Raw genomic sequence first — 19,694 nt, 5'->3', positions numbered from 1 at the left:
GAGCGAGAAGGGGAGAACGAGAGAGAGAGAAAGGAAGAGGGGAGAGAGGGACAGGGTTATAAGACTGAGAGCAGAAAAGAGAGAGGGAGGGATAGGGGGAGAAAGAGAGAGAGCAAGAAGGAGGGAGAGAAAGAGAGGAGAGAGAGTGAGAGTGAGAGAGAGCAAGAGAGGGAGGGAGAGACAGTGGGAGAAAGAGAGAGTGGGAAAAAGAGAGAGAGCAAAGAGGGAGGCAGAGCGAGAAAGGGAGAGAGAGAGAAGGGAAGAGAGAGAGGGAGAGAAAGAGGCAAGTGTAAGAGTGTAAGACAGAGAGAGGAGATGACATGTACTAAAGCTGAGGAGAGGCTGATGCTCCTGTAATAAGTCCCAGTGACCAGAAGATGGCAGCATCTCTGTGTTGCCAAACGTGGTCAATTAGATTAGGTACAGTGTGTAGCCTGTGTGTTTTGAAAATAAGTGATTCAAGATTACTCAAGCATGCATGAATCACTCCAAATACAACTACGGCTGAGTAAATATTGAGGGTAAACCACTATGACATGGGTAAAAGCTCTGAAAAGTCGATTTTGCAGAATAGGTCCACTATAAGACAGAACAAGATCTGTTCCATGGATGTGGACAGCACATGGCTCGGCTTCAGCAGCAGGTGCTACTCTGCTCTAAGTCAGAATGAATGAACATCAGTGTGACACATGTCATATTCTGGAATATTCTAGGGAAAAACCAAAACTTTAAACCCTCAGGCATACAGACAGGGCAGAGCAGCAGGAGTAGTAGTTGTTTAAGTGTGACATAGATCATCTTCTTGCAGCTTTCTGACAGGACAGGAGAAGGGCGGGAGTGAGACAGGAGCAGGACAGGAGCAGAACAGGAGCAGGACAGTAGCGAGACAGGAGCAGGACATGTGTGTATCAGAAACAGGACAGGAACAAGACAGTTTAAGACAGGAGCAAGATAGACAGGGCTTTTGTATAAGTGTAACATAAATCACTGCTTCTGACAGCACAGGAGCAGGACAGGAGCAGGACAGGAGCAGGGCCCTTGTATCAGTGTAACATAGATCACTGCTTCTGACAGGACAGGAGTAGGACAGGAGCAGGACAGGAGCAGGAAAGGAGCAGGACAGGAGCAGGACAGGAGCAGGACAGGAGCAGGGCCCTTGTATCAGTGTAACATAGATCACTGCTTCTGACAGGACAGGAGTAGGACAGACAGAACTGTTGTATAAGTGTAACATAGATCATCTCCACAGTGCTTCTGACAGGACAGGAGCAGGACAGGAGCAGGGCCCTTGTGTAAGTATAATATAGATGAGTACTTCTGACAGGAGCAGGTTATATATCTCCAAAGGGACACGTGGCCTCCTCAGAACCTGCTCTGAGGACCTGCCCTGAGGACCACCTTGACTTGGAGATGCCCTGTTTTGTGATGGATAGTGTTTGAGATCTCCAGAACATCTACTGTCATTAATGGTGTTTGAGAGGGTAAAGGACATGTACTTTTAGAACACAGTTTATTTTAAATCTCATATAAATGTGATAGTGGGTAGAGTAGCCAAAAATTGTACTCAAGTTAGAGTAATGTTACTTCAAAATAATATTACTCAAGTAGAAGAATCAAGTAGAGGTCCAAGGAATGACTCAAGTAAGAGTAAAAACGTATGTGAGAAAACTACTGCTCAAGTAACAGTGACTTAAAGAGTAACTGTCAATAAAAATATTATTCAAGTCGGAGTAAAAGTATGCTGCAAGAAAATACAAGTCTTTAAAAAGTTACTCAAGTAAATGTAGCTGAATTTATAATATTTTTTTTCTAAACCTTCTCATTCTGACAGACTTCAGCTCGTGTTTGTGGAGCAATCAGAGGGCGGGACTTGTGTCCTTCAGTGTGGGGACTTCCTGTGACCTACACATGTGCTTCCTGTCCCAACTGATAAGCAGAGCACAAACAGAGACAGCACAGGGGGATTGTAGGGGACAGGAGCGGGACAGGAGCACGACGGGAGGGGACAGTACAGAAAGAGACATGACAGGAGTGGAATAGGACAGGAGCAAGATGAGACAGGAGTGGGCCTCGACAGGACAAATCAAGGGCAGGACAGGAGGGGGACATGAGAAGGGTAGGAGCAAAACAGGAGTGGGATAGGAGTGGGACAGGAGTAGGACGGGAGGAGACAGTACAGAAAGAGACAAGACAGGAGTGGAATAAGACAGGAGCAAGATAGGACAGGAGTGGGACAGGAGCAAGACAGGTGTGGGACAGGAGTGGGATAAGAGTAGGGCAAGAGTGGGACAGTAGTGGGGCAGGAGTGGGATAAGAGTGGGACAGGAGTGGGACAGGACAAGAGTGGGACAGGAGCGGGAGAGGAGTAGAGCGAGAGTGGGACAGTAGTGCGGAAGGAGTGGGATAAGAGTGGGGCAGGAGCAGGACAGAACATTAGGGGACAGGAGCAGGACAGGAGCAGGGCCAGAGTGGGGCAGGAGTGGGACAAGAGCAGGACAGGAGCAGAACAGGTGCAAGACAGGCCCAGGACAGGACGTCAATCACAAATCAGTGCTAGTGCAGCCTCTGCAGCTCAGTGAGTGAATTCTGGAGGCTTTAAGCTTTCACATGAGACATGACCTGTCCATATACTGAGAATGAGAAAATCTTGTATGTGTCCTCTATCTGCAAGGTAAGACTCTGGCAGTGCAGGTTCAGTTGTGATTGTAGTACCTTTTTAAAACTGTAAGATCGCAGGCTACTTCCAGTTCCTTTAAGACAGTAATAATCAGGTACAGCACCTTTAATAACGCACAACAAGGAACAAGTATTGGAACATAGTGTATCTGTCCGTCTGGTGCAGAGGATGTAAATAAGTCATTTCTCAGGAGGAGGAGTGAGGTCTGTCAGACACTACCCATCTGCCAAGGAGGAATCTATACTGATCACTGTCATTACAGGCTGGATCTGAGAGGAAGCGGGGGCGGGGCCAGGGGAGAGGGGTGGTGGGGGAAGGGGGTGAGGAGAGGGGGAGGAGGGGGGAGAGGGCGAGTCTGGACCTGACACGGGACAGGGAGACTGATATACAGAAGGAGGGGAGGCTGTCCACCATCACACTGCACTGAAGTCTAATTTATGATCTGATTTATGGAATTATCAGATTAAGATGAATGAATTGTTGATAACACTTTATAATAACTATTTTAATAGCCATAATAAAACATGAACAAACACATCATTCATTCAAACAGTTTATTGATTCAGACTTATAAACTAAATTAATACCCTAACCTGAACTACTAACCCTAAACCTTTAATTATGTAGTTAGCTGAATCATTCTTAAAGAGGGGGTGTTATGCTAAATACATTTTTTAAAACTTTCTACTATGTTATAACGTTTCTTCATTAAAAACATGCCTGAAGAGGTTTAAGATCTCATCCATGCATTTTATTCATACCATCCTTAGCAGTACGGTTAGCAGTATGATCATGTACAAGGCTCCGCCCACAAGGCTATGGCACTCTGATTGTGTTGTGGTAGTGCTCTGAAGGGGGAGTGACCTAACACAGGGAAAAAAGGAGGAAGGATTCAGACCGTCCAAAACAAAAGTGAAACTTATAAAACATGTTCATACTTTATTTTATAAATTTTTTTAACATGGTCATCTAAATATGTTATGTGTTAAAAGTTAATACCCCATAGAAGTTAAGTGAATTAAGACTTTGTTCATGTTTTAGTAAGGTTAATAATGGTGTAGTTATTATGAAGTTATTATAAAGTAAAATTATATAGATTTCATGTTCCATGACAAATCCAGGCTGATATCTCTGTATTTTTTATACAGTCCCGCCTTGAGCCAGAACCAAACACAATCATCCAATCAGATGTGTTTATTTCACTGACACATGTGAAACGAAGTAGCTCATTAGTCACCCATCATTTTGAATAAAATGAAACTTCTCTCAGCTCAGATCAACAGTTTAGTGCTTCACTCACTGATTCTGCAGAAATCCTCTATGTTTTTCAGTCCCTGTGATATTTTCGTCCTTTCTTTTTTCCTCATAAGCAGCCATCTTTGTTTTGATATGGACGGACCATGCGTGTCCCTGACAATCACGTCCATCTGAACTTGGGGGATTCAGTGGTGACCAGATTTATATCTTTTTAGAGGTGTATTCTGGATCCCAGGCAACATTTCATAGGGGATTAATGAAAAAAGGAACATTATCTAAATCAGTGGGACAAGGGACAGGGACCTAAATGGACAACTGACAGAGTATGATCGCACTAGTTCTGAGAGGTGAAGGTGGTGCCCAGGAGGGGTGACAAAGACCTGGAGCTCAACGCTCAGAAAACACTCCCACTGGGCTCTGCTATTTTCCAATCTGAAAATCAGCAATTTTGTCTGACACACGAACCCTGCATATTTAGGCGTGAGGTGATATTCAGGTGAGGTCTTCTCAGAAACAGAAAACACTCTACTCCACCTTGTGATGTCATGTAGTAAAACAGGAATACTGTGTTTTTAAACTCCATACACCATCACTAGAAGCATTTGGATAATCTTAACTGTAGAATTTCCAATCTCTACTGAACAAAAGGTAAAAGGAGCTGTTAATTTGTAAACTACCACTTCATGACATCACAAGGTGGAGCAGAGCATTTTGAACTTTGGAGATGTAGACAGACTAATAATAAAGGGTTACTCAATCATGTGTGAATGAAAGAAAACACAAATCCAGGTGTGTTTTTGAGGAGGTAACAACATTCTAACATGGCTTTAAGCTCACACACATAATACAGAAAAACATGTGACCTTTAACTAAACATGAAAAATGCGTGTATCTGTCAGAACAGTTTTGCCTGCCCTAAAGAGGAGGGGGGAATAGGAGGGGGGAGGAGGAGGAGGGAGAAGGAGGGAGAAGAGGGGGTGAGGGATGAGGAGGGGGGGGCAGGAAGCACACGGCTCCTCATGTTTGCATGGAATACAAAGTGTGCAGCTTGAAGCAAAACACTAATTTAAGCTGCAGTCTCCACTTACGGCACATTAGACTGTTATTAAGAGAGCGGCGATGCTGTCTACTGTGCAGCGTAAACTGTAATCAAGAGACAACTATGTCCACAGCTCTACAGCGGAGGGACATGTGGGGGACGGGGGTCCGGGGAGGGACAAGGGGAGACAGGGGTGGGCACAGGGACAGGAGGAGACAGGGTCGCCATGTGGAGACAGGGGACAGACTGTTATTAGAGGAGCAGTGATCTAACTCTGCACTGTAAACAGACAGCTATGTCCACAATCCCACAGTGGAGATGGGGAGCAACAGAAGGACAGGGGACAAAGAGGACACTTGGGAACAAACTGTTATTAAGAGAACGGCAATGCTGTCTACCTTTGCACTGTAAACTGTAATCTAAATAAACCTATGTCCACAGCTCTACAATGGGGAACGTAAACTGTAATGCAACTGTAATTCAGATACAACTATAGTCACAGCTTGAGCCAGTCAGTGACGGCCAGGAAAGACTAGTTGATAACCACAAATAGAGTGGTGGCAACTGGAGAATTAGTGATAGCATGGAGAGACGACAAGCACTGGACCAAGGCTATGGACAAACAGATTTGAGCAAGCAGTGTGTATCCAATCCACTTTATTTATATAGCACATTTCATAAACAAATTGTTTCCAAAGTGCTGCACAGAGACAAAGTGACATAAAAAAATAAGTATGTGGCAAGACATGCAAAAAACAGAGGCCTCAAGATCTACCAGGAAGAAGTGCTTGTAGGTGGAAAAACCTGCGCAATGCACAGGTGTTTAACCTGGTGAGATGCAAGAGGAGCCAAACCTGGACTTAGCCCACAGAACCCAGAACCTCCAAGTGATGGGAATGTCACCCCCTAACACCAAGTCCGAGAAGAGGCGGATCAAATGACCAGCAGCATTTCCTCCCAATGGAGCTAGTTTGACAATAATGTAGACTAGATTCTGGAGGTAACATGGAAGGGAGATGTTAACAAGAAGCTCCAATGACTATGTAATCCCTCAGGACTGATCCATAGCAAAAGACGGTCTATTTCAAATCTACAAACACTTTAAGACAGAAACTGGTTCACCCAAAGGACAAAACCCCGAGCCATAAACAAAGTAATGTGGTCTACTCCATTCAGTGTAGGGAAGAGTGCAGTGAGCGTTACACTGGAGAAACTGAAAAGCCACTTCATAAGAGAATGCATCAACCCCGGTGCGAGAACTCCTCTGGACCCCAGTCTGCTGTGCATCTCCATCTCAAAGCCACTGACCACTCTGTTGAAGATAGAGAGGTTCAGATCTTAGCCAGAGGGAAAAAAATGGTTTGAGAGGAGAGTTAAAGAAGCTATTTTTGTTAGGAAAGACAATCCTGGGGCAATGTTCCCTCTAATTTTTCACGAGTCTGAGCAAACACTCAAACTCCCTGAGCGTCCCATGGACCACTGTGAGCGACATCAGACGTGCGCACTGTGGTCATGCTGCATCGCATCCATCCAAGTTAAATGGTTTATTAAAAGAATCAAATTACCGCATTTAAATTTCTGTTATAAGTCTTTTAATTAAGTGCTTTAGCCACTTATACAATGAAAATGACAAAAATCTTGCTCATGACCTGTGTAGTATGTTAATGCTATTGGAAGTATAAATATTTAATTTTAACTATGGCAAAACATGAGCTTCCAACCAAACCAAGACAACTGTAAACTCCAATGCTGAAAACACACTTAGCATTTTTATGATAAAGCTCTGACTTGTATTATGAGTATAAGCCATTGTGTGAAGCTTTGTGCACTGAGTGAGATTGTCCTACTGTGGGAGACAGTCCGTTAACTCTTTTTCAGTATATGACACGATCATTTGATTTTTACAACTCATAAACTAGTGACAGTCAATGACCAACACACACTGAGAGGAATCTGTATCTGCACACCCAGCTGCTCTACTACTACATTTACATATCATATCAAAACACAATATATAATGTGTATTTGTATATAAAATATATTCAAAACAAGTGGTATGGGTCAAAATAAATATATATTTACAAACCACACACTGTAAACAGTAAACAAACACACACACTTCAAAATGTAAACAAACACACACAAACTAAAAATACACTGTACATGTGACAGTGTGACAGTCATTCTCTGACAGAGGTTGGAGGATCTGCTCGGACCAACTTCTGTCAATGTGTCCTTAGGCAAGACAATTCACCCAAGTGGTGTGTGCGTGATGATTGGTGGTGGTCGGGCACAGATTGGCATTAGCTAATGCTAATGAAAATTGATTACACATAATACACATTTGACCCACAATTAAGTCAATAGCAGAATAAACCACACTTACCGATCAGGAACAGCATCCAGTCCATCAGCACATCAGGTCCTCTGCTCCTGAGTCCATCATGAGATCTTCACTCGGTTCCACGAACCGCTCCGGGTCCGAGATGCCTCTAGTTTAACTTGTACAAACATCCACAGTGTTCTCGGTCGAGTACTTCCTTTGTTTTGTCCGTTTCGTCATGTTTAAAACGCAAAAGTGCTGCAAAACAGTGCGTAAAATTACGCAATTACGCGCACGTAATTTTACGCGCGGATCTTTGCCCGAGGGCGGGCCGTCGGAACGTTCAGGGGTTAAACACATAGAATCATTAGCGAGTTTTCGCTCCACGTCGGCCACATCGGCTAAAACACTGGGAGCGGGACATGAGGAGCCTGTCAATGACGTTGATAAACTGCGCAAATACGTCTGTGAATCATATAATTGGCTGGAGCAGCTCGTCGCCGGTCACACTCACTGACTCACATTGAAAAATTGCGCAGAATGAATTGTTGTGTGTTTATTTTATTTTCAACTCCGGTTCGATTTTTTTGTGCACAGCACAGATTTTCTGTGCGCGGAGACCGTGTCAGCAGTGCGCAATTGCGCACGCGTGCAGTTTAGAGGGAACAGTGTCCTGGGGGCCTGAGAATCTCACACATAATCTCTCACAGATCTATGAATCCATCCCAAAGCAAAAAAAAGAAACAAAAGATAATAGTAGGACCATTAAAGGTTGAATAGGGTCATTAAAGGCTGAAAGTGGCTGTTTACAGTGTAGTTAGCCCCTCCCATCAGATAGATATTAGGTAATGTCCACCGGCAATCTGACCTGAACTGAAGAAGCAGCTTGGATGGGCAGCGAAACGTCTTCACTCCTATGACAATTTGTCCAGTTGACAGATTTAAGCTTCGTCTTTTGCAAGAAGCTCCAATGTTTGACCACAATCATAGTCAGCATTAGGGCAGAACAAGTTGGGGAAGAGGAAGAAAATAAAAGAACCACTTGAACTAATTCAGTGATCAAAAAAGATGTGAAAATCTGCAACATCAGGCAGTTGATGACAATACAAGAGGCAGGACAAAAAAAGCATCTTGGCTTAGCACACCTCATGTCCATCCAAAGGAAGAATATCAGGGTGCATAGTACTTTAGGAAATGACACCGTGAGAGGTCCTGACAGGGTGCTGAATTTACTTCCAACCCTTTTAGGTTCACAAAACCGCTATTATGTCAAAAGTGAAGTGGCAAGTTGGAGTGCTCACAAGAGGAACTGGAAATATATCTTTAACAGGTCTACAGTAATCCTGCAACAGAGAAGAATTTGGGAAAGTGCATGACTCTGATTGAGCCTCCTAAGCCATCAGTGTTGCATGATAAGTTGCAGCTTAAGCAATGTGACTTTAATAAGGAAGTAATCCTGATGGGTGATTTTAATATAAATTATGAAGACAAAAACATGCGAAAGCCTCTTAAGAACATTATGACAAAATATGATCTTGTACAAGTTGTCAAAGGGCCAACAAGGATAACTGCAACTACCCAAACTCAAATTGACCTTATATTTAGCAATAAACCAGAACGAATAACAAAATCCTTCAATATGATCACTGGTCTATCAGATCATAATTTAACGCTTATATCCAGAAAACTGCCAAAAAGAAGACCTATCCAAACTGAAACTAGAAATGGATACTTTAAAATTCCAAAATCTGATCTGCCAAAATTTAACATTAAAATGGGAGGAATAAATTGGAGTAATTTACTACTGGGAATAGACGTTGATGCTGATTGTCAAACTTTCATCTCTACTATCCAGTCTATTTTGAAACAATTTCAAAAGGAAACAAAATCAAGACATTTTAAAAGGTATGTGCTCCCATGGATTAATGAGAACATACTAAAACTCATGAAAGAGAGAGACCTGGCCTTAAAAGCAGCCCACAAATCTAAACAAATCCATGACAAGCGAAAGTTTACAGCTCTCAGAAATAAAGTTGTAAAAGAACTAAGACATGCCAAAGCAAACCTTTTCATTGACAAAATTCGTGAAGGAAAAGGAAATTGCAAAATGATTTGGAATCAACTGAAGAAACTAACAGGTAAAGATTATAAAACTACAAATAATAAATTTCAGCTACATATAGAAGGATGTTTAACAGAAGACCCATTGCAAGTTGCAACTGCTTTTAATAAATATTTTGTAGAATCTGTTGACATGTTGACTCAAAGTAGTCCCCCTATAAGCTTGGGTAAGGCTATAGAATTGAATACATCTCAACCTGTGTTCTCCTTAAATGAAGTCTCTCAACCAACTGTATATAAAATTATAAGTGCACTGAAGAATTCCAATTCAAAAGATGTTTATGGGCTGGACTCTACCTTGTTTAAAACACACAAAGAGTCTCTTACAGATCCCATTACCAAATTGATTAATCTTTCTTTCAGACAATCCTTGTGCCCAATGATGTGGAAGCCAGCCATTGTTACACCAATTTTCAAGTCGGGAAATGCGAATGAGGTCACAAATTTCAGACCTATCAGCATTTTGCCCGTGGTATCAAAAATAGCTGAGAGGTGTGTCGCAGACCAACTTCTGTGCCACCTCAATAACTCACCATACAGACTGCACCCCTTGCAGTTTGGCTTTAGAACCAATCATTCCACCGACACAGCTACCTGTTTTCTCATTGAAAGTGTAAAATCTAAAATGGACAAAGGGGGTGTGGTCGGTGCCATTTTCCTTGACTTGAAAAAGGCATTTGACACAATTAATCACAGAATTCTCATCTCAAAATTAGCACAATTTAATTTCTCACCAGATGCTGTAAATTGGGTCAAATCTTACTTACAACATAGAACACAAGCAGTTAAAGTTAATAACACACTGTCATCTCATCTGGCATACAATGTTGGAGTCCCCCAGGGATCTATCCTGGGACCAATTCTGTTCAGTCTTTACATCAATGATTTGCCAACAGTGTGCACTGGATGTGAGGTACAAATGTACGCAGACGACACTGTGATCTATGTACATGGAAAAAACAAAGATGAAACTGCTAAAAAACTGTCTGAATCTATGGCCCATATTTCAAATTGGCTGACTGGATCATGTCTTCATCTCAATGTAAAAAAAACTGAATGCATGTTTTTTACAAAAAGACCATCAACTTCCCCAAATCCTGATGTTGTTGTTGCGGGTAAGAAAATAAGTATCGTGACACAATATAAATATTTGGGTGTTGTGTTAGATTCAAATCTTACTTTTAAACAACATGTAAAGAAGGCCACCCAAACAGTGAAACTAAATATAGCAAATTTTAGACATATCAGGCATAATTTAAACCAAGAAGCTGCAAATTTATTTTTTAATGCAATGATAATGCCTCACCTGACCTACTGTGTCACCTCCTGGTCTCAGGGCTGCAAGACAACAATGAAACCAATCCAGTCAGCCTATAAACAGGCTCTCAAAGTCCTGGATATGAAACCTTTTCGCCATCACCATTGTAAAGTCTTGAGCAAACATAAACTTTTAAATTGGGACAATCTAGTAAAATTTCAGGATGCTAACTTGGTCTTCAAAATTCTTCATGGCCTTGCTCCTCCTCCACTCTCTAAATTTTTTACACAGAGTGGTAGAAACACCAGAGCTGCTGCCTCAAACAATCTAGTTGTGCCTCTGAGAAAAAGCTCATTTAGCCAATCTGCTTTCTCAGTTCGAGCGGTCCAGTTTTGGAACACTGTCCCGCCTCACATCAGAAGTGTGGAGTCACTCAGGACTTTTAAAATCATGGTGAAAAAATGGTTACTTCTGAATCAAGCCTGTGATCATCAAATGTGAAATTGTGCTGCCATGTGCTGCCTGCCAGCCTCATCTGTTCTGTGTTGTCTGTAGATTTTGTCTGTCTGTATCACAGTGTTTTACTAATTGCCTACTTACCTGTACTAACTTTTAAAACATTTTACTAATTACCAAACTAACTTTTTATAATCTTGTATTTTACGTGTGGTGGCATTTTACATCTTGCCATAGGGACTGCAGTTGGAAACTAGCTGTATAGCTAATACTGGCGCATTTACAGAAATGTCGATTAATGTGCATTGTCCCTATTCAAATAAACTAATAAATAAAAATAAATTAGTGAAGTAAGAGAACAGGCAGGCACGAGAAGGCTCCGCACTGGGGTCCAGCGGCACCTTATACAAAGTGTATACAAATTGCCCCAAGGCTTTGACATGCTTGTTGAAGATCCTTAGAGTGATCTAAAGAAAGGTTGAGTCCCAAAGTACTGGAAAGTTGCTGAGGCTAAGGTCCCGATACCAAAGGAGGAACACTCAAAGAAGTTAGACCAGTTACGGACCATCTCTCTTCTATGTGTTGAAGTTAAGATATTCTTAAGTGCAGTCTCCAATCAATTGTGCACATTTTTGGCAAAGAACAATCTCCTCAACAGTCTAAAAGGGTGGGAGTCCAGGTATGTCAGGCTGCTTGGAGCACACTAGAGTGGTGACACAATTAAGCAGGGAAGCCAGAGAAAACAGGGGTAATCTGTTTGTGTTGTGGCTTGATCAGGCAAACCTCATTAGTGTGTGGCAGCAAAGTAAGAGACCTTATTTCTGATTATTAGACCACCTTCAGGATAAGAGTCTCCTCAGGAGCAATAACATCCAGCTGACACAAGGTAGAAATTGGGATCATTAGAGGATGCACCATCTCCATTATCCTACCCTCCTTAGCCATGAATATGCTTGTAAAGTCAAATATGCTACACTCTGTGCTAGAGTGAATAGAGCCTCCTGAGGAGGCTGTTCAACAAGCTGAGTCAAGACTGCACTTCAAAGGGCTTGTGGGAGCAGTGACAAGAGAAAGAACAGGTTTGGCCACAAACGCCCCCCTCAAAGGCAAGGAAAAGTCACAAGAGAAGGTTAGAGCAGGAGTGAAGGAGGAAAGGTCATGCAAGAACAGTGGGGGTGAGCAAACAGGGCACCTGGGCAAGATGGGAGAGTGTAGTCCAGAGGAGAGTGACATGGAATTAATTGTGAAAAGCAGAACCCCAGAGAATAAAATTTCTCATTCAGGCAATGTACGATGTGCTCCCAAGCCTTTCCAATTGATACACTTGGGGCAAGTTAGATTCCCCAGCATGTGCACAGTGTTCCAGGCATGAGCCACTGGAACACATCCTTAGTAGTTGTGCGAAGTGGCAGCATGAGGTTTCCTCAAAAGTATCGCAAAGACCATCTCAGAAGGCATTAAGAAGGCTCGGCACTCCCAAGCACCAGGTAGGAAAAACATCACCTTTGTCAAAGCTGGTGAGGTGCAAAAACATCTTGTGCAGGACGCCTGGCCAAAACAAATGACTGCAGTAATAGCTGAAGTTCCCAGGCCATATAGTAAAAAACACCACAGGACCAAAAAGCGCATAGTCGTTCCAGCTATAACTGTTCTTTGGGAAGATCATCTCAGAGAGACCTGGGAAAGGAAGCTCATCAAGTATGAGGAACTGGTTTGGAGCTGCAGAGGGAACATGTAAGTAATAATCAGTCAGATTAGATTAGAGGAGTGGAGATGATGTCTACTGTGCAGCGTAAACTGTAATCAATAACTAAACTAAGTCCACAGATCTACAGTGGAAGGACACGCGAGGACAAAGGGACAGGGTTTTAAAGCTCTCAAAAATTTGTTGTGTAAAGCTGGTTCATTAGAATTTGCACGACTCTTGAGCTAGATATGAAGTGTAGACAGATATTAAATGTTTTCTTAATAGTTTATTGTTCTCTTTTGTGGTTGCCATTTTTTGTGGTTGACTGGCTGAGACACGGATGAGTTTTTAAACTCATATTTACCTTAAATTTTTAACTCAATATATTGGGATTTTGACCAACTAAGAGGTGAGGTAAGCACAGTTCAAGGGATAGAAGTTAAGAAATATTGGATTATCATTTGACAAGTTTGTTTTTCCTGTATTGATGGTGACCCTGCATGGAGCTAGCTATGCTTGTCAGATAGCTCTGAAATGCTACAGACTTTCTACAACAATAGAATGACTTTCTACTCCAAACAGGCAGAAGACATTCCAGAGTAAACACTTCGAGGGAATGTCCCGCCTCAATACCGACTGAAACAACAGAGCGGAGGAGAGGCTTTCTTATTGTTTGGTCAGACTTCACCTGGCTCCCCCTGGAGACTACTGTGACGCTACAGGAGAGACACGTTTGTCCTGAGGGCTGTTACTTCCCAAAATTGCCCTGATACTGTATCTGATGACCCCACCTGTTGCATTTTACAGCTCTATGTGCTTCAATTGCCCAGCTGGAACAAATAAAGAGAGATTTATTGTTATAAATGCCAATTCCACAAATGTCCTAAAGTTGTTTGAAATGTCACTGTCATCAGTCTCTAAAGTGGAAGGAAAAACCTGAGGTACAGGAAGTATCAGCTGATCTGCTAAACTCATAATTTTCTTTAGCAATTACAATACGACAATGCTCAACCATTCTACCTCACACTGCTGACACATCTCATAGTAAACACTAGTTTATGACTGGTGTTTACTATCAGGTAGGGCCATGCACTTAGATCTGATCAGATGCACGGCATCCACAGGTTAGATAACTCTGGCACCTCCCCTCACTCTTATCAGATATGAAGCAGGAGAGGAGGGGAAAGGGGCTGTCTGGGTCAGACTGCGGAAACCCCCGCAGGTGTCAGCTCAGGAATCCAAAGGCCTCCACTCATCTCCAGTCTGAGCTATGTGTCCTCTGCTGGGGACACACCAGGTTATGAGCTAGAAACACCCAGACACAGGCAGGACAAGCAAATGACATGACATGATATCTAAATATACCGTAGTGCATTTAATAGATTTCGGGATCAAACATCGATCAAAGATTTTAAAAACTTTTATTGTAACAAAACCTGATAAACTGCTGGGTCTCTGCTGGTAATCATAGGTGGGTATGTGACAAAGTGGGCCTTTGTCCCTTTTAATAGTACTATGATTTGGTTTTGCACATGTTTGTTCATTTTCAATAACTTCAATACTCAACGAAATAGAACTATCCCGGGTTTGTTTTGTTGTTATCAGTTTAAATCACCACACATTTGTTAGTTAAATATATTTTATTTAGTTAAATGTCTATTCAGTTTAATCCAACAATCATCTTACCTGCATCCCCACATGGTCCAGACAAAGAGGGGGCGTGCCCTATGTCGGCCATTTTATAGGCTTGAGTGGGGTCGTGGGCCGGACCATGTGGAGAGGGGGGGGGGAACTGATTTAAGTTTGTTTATTTCTTTGTGTTAATGACTTGTGTATTTTCATTTCCTGAACTAAGTGTTTATAGTTTGTTTAGTTAAACACTTTTGGTAAAGGGACTTGGGCCTGAGAGATGTTTTTATGGAATATAGGCTTATGTTACTCCCACCGCCCCCTGGACAAGAGATGGAGTAGACCGGGAGTGGGGCTTCCGGTACAGGGAAGTATATTAGTCTGGGCAATTAGACAGATGGGGAACACCAGTGTAGCCAGGGTACACGTGGCTTTTGTTTCAGTTGCTTAAGTTTGGTTGCTTAGTTTTTCGTTGAGCACCGTTAATTTTTGTACATATGGATTATTTTTTGTGTGTTCACGGTGTACCCCTACACGGAAATAAATGTGTCTAATGGGACTTCTTTTGAGTCTGCCACCTATTTTGATCACTCGGGCCCGCTTCCTCACAGGGTAGAGTAGCCAAAATTTGTATTCAAGTAACACTGTCGTTACTTCAAAGTAACTACTAAAGTAAGAGTACAAAGTATTAGTCCATAATTGTTATTAAGTATGAGTAAAAAAGTACTTGGGAACCTACTACTCAAATAAGTCATTGTAACTGTCTGGATGTAATTGATTTATAAGTTAGTGTACACAATTTATTCCATGGATTTGAGTAAAATGTGTCTTGTCCCAGTACAGTTATATTGCATACACAGCTCATGAGGTCAAAATAAGTGCACTGTGTGCTGTCTGCATCTAATTATGATTTGACTTTTATTGTCTGAGAATCAGGAAATGCACTTTAGCATGCTAGTTGTTGTTAGTTTTATCTTGATGTCAAGTCATCTGTCCGTTCTGGTCTCTGAGAGATGTGAAAAGTGCTTATAAAGTCATTGCAGTGAATAATTAGGATGATGTGAATGCATAAGGTAAGCAAGGAATAACTTTGGACCATTGCAAAACCATTTAAAATGTAGTTCTGTTTTTCACATTTTTAAGACAATCAAATCAAATACAGTGCCTTTAAGTTGTTATGACACAATCCCAAGCACTATAGAAGCAGTGTTTCATAGTAATAAAACTAGATTGACTTAATGACTGTGCAAAGTGGGACAAATTGCAGGTCTGACACTGAGGATTAGACAGACAGAGTGGCGTTGTTTGGCCCCGCCTCCAGCCCTGACCTCACTCGCACCAGGAACTGAGCTGCTCCCTACATGACCTTTGACCTGTGCACTCCGGCCCCCAGCATAGAGTAAACACAGTGAACCCTTTCATCGCTCTAAAAACACCTCACTGACCCACAAGTTCACTGGGACACCCGCTAGGCAAGGCTAATCGCAAATAAGTTTTCTGTTTTCATTTTTTTATATGTATATATATATATGTATGTATGTGTGTGTGTATGTATATATATATATATATATATATATATATATATATATATATATATATATACACACACACACACACACACACACACACACATACATACATATCCACAAACTAAATAAGATACTCAAATACTAAATAAGATATTCAAAATCCCTTCTGTGTTTTAAATGAGAAGTTTTAAATGAGATACCTCTAAATTTAAGTTTGTTTTCTGGTCACCTGCAGTATCATAACTTAATAGTCACAATTAGAAAATTAGAAACATTGTAATCATTCAAGTGTAAAATTAAACCTGTGCTCATAAAGTTAAAATAAAAGTACTACACAGTTACAAATGAACCTGTGTTGCCAGAGCCTTACTCTGCAGGTAGAAGACACAAGTTTGTCTTTTTCCCAGTGAAAGCTCAGAACCTCCAGAATTCACTCACTGAGCTGCAGAGGCTGCACTAGCACTGAGTCATGATTGGCTGCAGGGGCTGGTGTTTAGGTATGTACTTTAAGTAGTTCAGAGCAGGAGTAAAAGCCACAAGTAAAATCTATTAACTGGACAAAAAATTTAGCAGTGAAGACGTTTCACTGCCCATCCACGCTGCTTCTTCAGTTCTGGTCAGATTGCTGGTGGACACTGACTTATATCTATCTGAATCGAGGAACTACCTCCACTGAAACTGAAAACAGCTATTGTTTACAGTTTCAGTAGGCTAGGTCTATTGAACTACCCTAAGTGTGTACTGTGCCTGAGTCATACTTAGCATATTCATTCAGCAGCGAGAGTCCTTTTAGGTTTAAACCAATTGACATACTGGACAAACTGCCTTTAAGACAAAAAAATATTGTGCAGTGTGAACTCTAGCTCTTTTTTTAGACGGACAAACCCCTCTTACCTTCTTTCCTGGTCTAATGGAACACTGACGCAAGAGTGTTTTTTGGTCTTTTCAGGGAATGGATTGTTATGGAAGGGTCACAGTGTGGGCACTTCCTGGGCAGATTTCCTGTCGTTTTTTGCTCGACACTTCTCTAGCTGCTGTCACCCCTTTTGTAGTAAACTAAATACTAAATCAACTGTTTTTGTTCTTAAACTGTGTATGGTGCTTTAATAGCATAGCATTAGCATTATTGCAGCTTTCTGGTCAAAAACATCTAAATCTTCTGCCTCCTGTGGCCATTGCAATTTCAAGTACTATGTGACATCACGTAGAACTGCCTTGATTACAGCCAGGAGTTTCTGATTACAAGAATCTGGCTGCAGGTGCAGTGTTTGAAGTGTGAATATCTTTAAGACAAATCACACTGTTTCTTACACCTCCACAACCCGCCCCTCCTCACTCTCACTTTTAGTCCTCCAAAAAAACAAACAAAACAACAACACATTTGCAATGAACCTGGATGTAGTTCTGTCCTCAGGTCTTTGAAGGAGTCTCGTGAGGTCTGAACTTGTCTGAGACAGTTCCTCTTGTTGTTGGATGGATTAGATGTTGCTTGCTGCTAACATGCAAACCAGTGTTGTCAAAGCAAACATAAGCTAGCCCATTTGTAAAGGTGACTGCTGTATCCACTGTTGCTGAACTATTTGGTATTGTGAAGACCACTGGATTTGCAGTTGATATTTTTTTTTTTTTTTTTTCCAGATTCAGCTCACAGGTCACATTTTAAACTGGTCCAGGAGTATTAACAATTGAAGGAAGACTAAAATATGAACTAATCCAAGAATCCCATGCATTTCAAAACATGTTTGTAACTTTTCCACAGAATAAGACTCCATGGACACACAGGAAGGGCATCTGATAAACAGGGGTATTTCAGAACATATGTGTGGAGGTCTAAATTACAAGGTTAGCAGCTTTTACACAGAATAAGACCCCATGGAGACAGAGGGAGGGCATCGGACACACAGAGACATTTAGCTCTCTGGGAGGACTCGTCTTTATTGAATAGCAATTACGTTTCTGATCACAAACTTGACCTAACTATGTATCTAAGTAGCCAAGTCCAAATCAAATATAGCTTTTATTGATAAAAATTGTTATGCTGATTTATTATTAATTTCAAAAAACACTGGACATGCTGGACAAGTTGGACATTAGTAGTTTATACAATGTGGTATTTTAGTTGTCAAGACGATTATCAAATCAGAAAATAGCAAATAGCAAACACCTAAACCCCAGCACCTGCAGCCAAGCATGAATCAGCGCTAGTGCAGCCTCTGCAGCTCAGTGAGTGAAATCTGGAGGTTCTGATCTTTCACATGAGGCCTGTCCATGTACTGTACTGGAAATGAGAACAACTTGTATGTGTCCTGTGTATGCAGGTTAAGTCACTGGCAGCACAGGATCAGTTGTGATTGTAGAACCTTTAACCTTTAATAAAATAAATAAAACAGTAAGAGAGCAGGCTACTCCCTTTAAAAGATTTTTGTCTGCACATCTTCCTATACCCAGACTATGCTGCGTAGGGCCCTGTAGCTGTGAAGGGCCCTGTCCTCAGAGTCCTGATAGAGTCCTGATAGTTGTATCATTCACGTCTGCCTGTTAATCTACCTGTAGTAACAACAAAATGGGGCGCTAGTCTGCTCCTCAGCATAAATATCACTTTCTGATTGGTTAAACATGTTTGTACAAGACTGTGTCTCAACTCCTCCCTCCTCTCTTGCTCATGAGCACATCTCAGTGACAGCACAAACACAGCATGATGTACATTTACTCACTGTCTGATGTCTTGACTTTGCCTCACGCCTGAAATTCAGCAATAGCGAAGGCAATCTTTGCGTTTTCATGCATAGTTAATTAGTTGTTCTAATTTATTCATACATTTGAATGCATATTATACACATCTTAAGATCTTCTCTATTTTTCCTGCATTTATTGAAAAATTGCAAATAATATGATCATGAAGTGAAACTAAAGTGAAAGTTTTCATGGCAGCGTATAGGTTTTATTTACGTTATGATAAATGTGAGTATAAAAGTGTTATGTTGAAGTATTCATTTGTAGACCAGATCAGAGCATGTGTGGGGGACTAGTGGGGCACTACCACTGAATTTATAATATAGAATCTATGAATGTTAACTCACTTTACAACACATTAAAATGCACTAGAAAACAGGAAACAAGTAAAGTATTCTAACCTATTTTTGTGTCTGTTGGTGTTCTTTGTTCTTCCCTGTATGTGTGACGTGGGTATAACAGAGATATTTAGTGCAGTCTGTGCAGATGGTGACAGCTGTGCGTTTTAGTTTAGCCCGAGAGGCACTGAAGCTGCGAGGGCCCCCAAACCAGCTCTGTTTGTGTATCACACTAAATGAAAGGGGAGTGTAAAAGTCACCATCTCTAGCACTGTTATTGTTGTATAGTTACTTTAGGCTAGCACCATTTGCTAACTTTGTTTACTTGTGCAGAGAAGTGAAGAAAACAGAGAAATGTCTGTGTGAGGCTGTTGCTATGTACTCTGGAGGTGGCTGAGATGTTTTGATAGTTACGCACCTGACACAGATTAAAGAGAATTGGCTCTGTCTGTGCACAACATTTCAGCTAAGACACAGTAGATGTCTGTCACTCCTCTTCTATTTTTAATCACTTTATAAGACTGACCAACACTATGATTTTCAGCATGTTCAGGAATTTTGTGTCATATTTCACACAGTCTAAAGTGCAGATCTTAAAGTGCATGTGACATGTTGCACCACTCACTTCACAAAAGCATCATCATATT

At 41.4% G+C, this 19,694-nt stretch overlaps 1 protein-coding gene across 1 annotated transcript in view; it reads right to left on the bottom strand.

Moving 5' to 3' along the window:
• LOC117375286 (neuronal-specific septin-3-like) overlaps positions 1-19,694 on the bottom strand; it is a 48,839-nt gene that overhangs the window by 28,515 nt on the left and 630 nt on the right. The gene's annotated exons all lie outside the window — the stretch shown is intronic.

This window comes from Periophthalmus magnuspinnatus, chromosome 8, assembly GCF_009829125.3.
Source record: "Periophthalmus magnuspinnatus isolate fPerMag1 chromosome 8, fPerMag1.2.pri, whole genome shotgun sequence".
NCBI lineage: Eukaryota > Metazoa > Chordata > Actinopteri > Gobiiformes > Gobiidae > Periophthalmus > Periophthalmus magnuspinnatus.
Note: the sequence above shows the minus strand (reverse complement) of the source record. Positions and strands in the feature narration are given on the sequence as shown.